The sequence below is a fragment of the Nothoprocta perdicaria genome, unplaced genomic scaffold (assembly GCF_003342845.1).
Source record: "Nothoprocta perdicaria isolate Ctin4 unplaced genomic scaffold, notPer1 scaffold_265, whole genome shotgun sequence".
Taxonomy (NCBI): domain Eukaryota; kingdom Metazoa; phylum Chordata; class Aves; order Tinamiformes; family Tinamidae; genus Nothoprocta; species Nothoprocta perdicaria.
In genome coordinates, this window is record NW_020455494.1 from 219,877 (window position 1) to 223,306 (window position 3,430).

General features: G+C 47.1%; 2 protein-coding genes across 6 annotated transcripts in view; one reads left to right on the forward strand and one right to left on the reverse strand.

Moving 5' to 3' along the window:
• SMC2 (structural maintenance of chromosomes 2) overlaps positions 1–714 on the reverse strand; it is a 17,877-nt gene extending 17,163 nt beyond the window's left edge. For 3 of the 5 annotated variants that reach the window (XM_026040777.1, XM_026040774.1, XM_026040778.1), the window contains exon 1: positions 658–714. The gene's annotated coding sequence lies outside the window, so the exon portion shown is untranslated. Of the gene's footprint in view, positions 1–418; positions 469–657 lie in introns of those variants that run through there. The other 2 variants (XM_026040775.1, XM_026040776.1) reach the window with 2 other exon arrangements.
• A 175-nt stretch (positions 715–889) lies between these two features.
• Positions 890–3,430, forward strand: part of PTGR1 (prostaglandin reductase 1) — a 24,052-nt gene continuing 21,511 nt past the window's right edge. Inside the window, exon 1 of the mRNA XM_026040761.1 lies at positions 890–967. The gene's annotated coding sequence lies outside the window, so the exon portion shown is untranslated. The remainder of the gene's footprint in view (positions 968–3,430) is intronic.

Sequence of the window (3,430 nt, forward strand, 5' to 3'; positions counted from 1 at the left end):
AAAAAAAAAAAAAAAAAAAAAAGTGCCTGAGCAAAGCGTGTAAAACGTTTGAGCAACAAGGCTTTGCTCAGTTTTCACATTATTTGTGTGGAAGGCCATGGCATTAGAGTTTTCTTGCAAACTAACTGGCCGTTATTTCACCAGCCAGCAAGAAGAGACAGGAACCAACAGCACCGGAACAGCCTCCCCAAAAGGGGCAACGCTGAGTTCTGCGCATGAAGAACAGTAGCCCAGAAACAAACAGATTTAATAAKAAGAAGAAAGTCGAGAACGCGCCTCGTCCCTGAAGCGCCGCGAGCGCAGCCGCGTCGCTGCGGCCGCCCCACGCCCGGGCGCTGCTCCCGTTTTCTGTCCGGGCCCCCCCGCCAGCCTTCGCGGCTCCGGGGAGGCCAGTGCCCAGCGCCACCGCCGCGCTCACCGTGCGCGACGCTCCCAACGGCTCCACAAGCTCCCAACGGCTCCACAAGCTCCCAACGGCTCCACAAGCTCCCAACGGCTCCCGGCGCTCGAATTTTGGCGCCCAACAGAAGGATGGCCCCCTTCGCGGCTGTCCCGCGCGCTGCCTGCCTCGAGCGGCGAGGCTCGCCCAGCCTACCTCCACCGTTGGTGAAGCAGAAAGAGCGAGACCCGTGCGAACCTTGAATGAGGAAAATATACCTCCTGATGCGAGGGCCTCGCCGGTCGCGGGTGGCGCGTACAGTCAATTCGAGACAGGCAACGTGGCGGGACGGGCGCTCCGCGGAAGGCCCCTCCAGGGGGGACAGGCGGGGCTGGCGGCCGTTAGGCGCCTGAGGAGGCGGCGGCCATGGCGGGTGGATCGTTGTCTCCATCTCCGCCCCCGCTGCTCGTGGGCGGCGCTGCCTCGGGCGCAGTGAGAGAGCCTGGAGGAGCGGCGCTGTGCCCCGGGCTAGGGCTCCGACGCGAGGCAGCTCGTGCAAACGCGGTGTCTTTGTTTGGGGAGCTTTAGGTATGGTGCCTTCCCTCCCCCCTTTTCTCCCTTAAATTTTGCCTGTTTAGGTTTGAGAAAAGCTGTCTGAGCGGCCCGCCATGGCCATGGCGACGGAAGCAGGCGTGTTGAAGCCAAAAAAGTGTGTTGCTCTGGGCACGTCTAAAGGAGAAAATAGAAGAATCAGCATATTAAAGTCCTTCGGGTATTTTTTTTTTCTCTCAGTAGGGAGAATTTGAGACTTTTGGGTAGGTTCCTAAATAATAAGGAACACAAAGCAAACTCCCAAATTACAGAGACAGGGAGCTGGGGAGTTAATTTCCAAAGGCCCTTCCCCGTTCAAGGGAAACTTAACAAGGACATGGAAGATTGGCAGCTGACTTACCAGCGGCTGTGAAAAGGCAAAACCGAGCAAGTACTGCTCTGTTAAAGCCAAACATGGCTTTAACATCTCGTACTTGGATCTTTAGAACTGAGTGTAGTGGGTGTTTTTTTAATCTAAGTAAAGGAAGTATCAGTAACCCATATGTGCAATGTCGGGCAAGTGCAGGAGCAGTTGCTGTGATGTGACAGTATTGATAACCTAACAAAATGAAAAAAAAGTTCAGTTCTGATACTACTAGGGGATAAAAAGGGGAGAAAATGCCAGTYCAGCTAATTTGTTGTGATTTAAGAGGTGCTTTCCTTTAAGGAGAAAGGAGCCTATTCAGAATAAAAACACAAAAAGCAAAAAAACRCCATCACTACCAAAAGCAAACACMTTTGAAGGTGCATTTTGTTTAAAGAACAGCAGGTGTCGAAAGCTGCATTGCTCAAAGGAGATAAATACCTAAACCAGGGAATGCCTTTTTTCTGTGTTGACGGAGTTATGCTCTGTGCTTAAATCAGTTTTTTTGGCAGAGGATGTTATGAATCTCACTATCAATTTTGTCTTGAGAGGTAGTGTTGAGATCAAAACAGCGGTCGTGGTTGTACTAAATTGTCTGTTCTGAAGGCAAAGGTAATGTTAATATTCATTTTATTTTCTTGAATATTCAACAGGTGTACATTATAGGGAAACGTGATTTTTTTTGCATGCCTACTCTATTTCTGTTGCAGCTTAGTTTCTTTATCTATAAGCACTAATGTGACAKCATTGCTTCTGGTGGGACTAGATAGGAAGCACTTATGGATGCTTCTCACCTGCTAGCATGTGGCTATCCTGCTAAAAAAAAACAGAGTGGCACTTTTAAATTGTGCRTTCATTATTAAATAGCACTTTTGTGGTGATTTGCAAACCATTCATAGTCTGGGCAAAAGCCATTTCCAATGTGCAGCAAACAGACTTACACATTTGATGCCTGAGGCCAAATGGCTGCCTGATTAATCACTACGAGAAGTAGGTCCTTGGCAGGTGACAGGGAATGTGCTTTCAAGGGCAGAAATGATCGCTGATAAAAAGACTGTCTCAGCTGACTGAGGAGCCGGTGCCTTCGTGGTTCTGCCTACTGTCTTAACCTACCAGATTTTCTACAGCCTGTTATAAAAAATAGGAATGAAGAGTTGTTTCTGAGATGAGAGGCTTTCCTCTGTGAAGTTAACAAATATGTATGATATGTATATGTGCGGGGGGGAGAGGGGGGGATGAGAGGAGGGAGAGTACCTACTTTTGTCATGTGGCTACATGACAGCTTTATAACCTGAAAACCAGAAAATTGGTTCTGCTGTAAATGTTGGGATTCAGCAAACTAAAAGTCTACTGCACTTGTATGTTTAATTAAGGTACACATTTGGATTGCAACTCTGGCAAAGTATGTAAGTTGAAGTTTCATAATGCCAAAGGGTAGGGAAATACTTGTTTTCACTGTATCYAGTAAATGGACATCTGCTCTGAGTGATCTGATCTAAGTGAGATCATAGAGAAATGGAACATGATAATGATTTACTAAATGTCTGAATAAGTTGAATTTAACTCACATGGTTTTGTAAAAGTTTCACTTATGCTTTCATATCCACATTCTCAAAAGCAGCAAGATGAGTATACCAAAGTGGGAAGGTGACCTGGGATGCAAAGATAGCTGCAGGGGAGGCCCAGGTAGGATTCTTGGCAAGACTGTGCAGTTACTTTTTGAGGTTRTGTTACAAGTGCCAGTGAATCCCATGCTACCGTTATATCAGTAAACTACTTAAAACATTGTTTGATTTCATGTACGTGAACCACGTATTCTGTGGAACAGGGCTGCTGGTTTCTCTGACATTTCATTAGTGGACATATGGCTTTCTGAAATGTTCTTGTGAGCTTTCACTTTCTTGCTGCTCTTTCTCCGCTTCACTGKTCCCATCCAAAGCCTTGAAAGAAGAAGGAAAAGATGCATCAAGTGACTTCTCCTGGTGGTGTTACAGTTTCCCATTATTTCTCTCTGGCTTGGCTGACTGCCTCTTAATTGTGCATGAAGTGCTGGTCTCTGTATTTTGAGGTTGGTGCCTTCCATGGGCTAGGGCTCT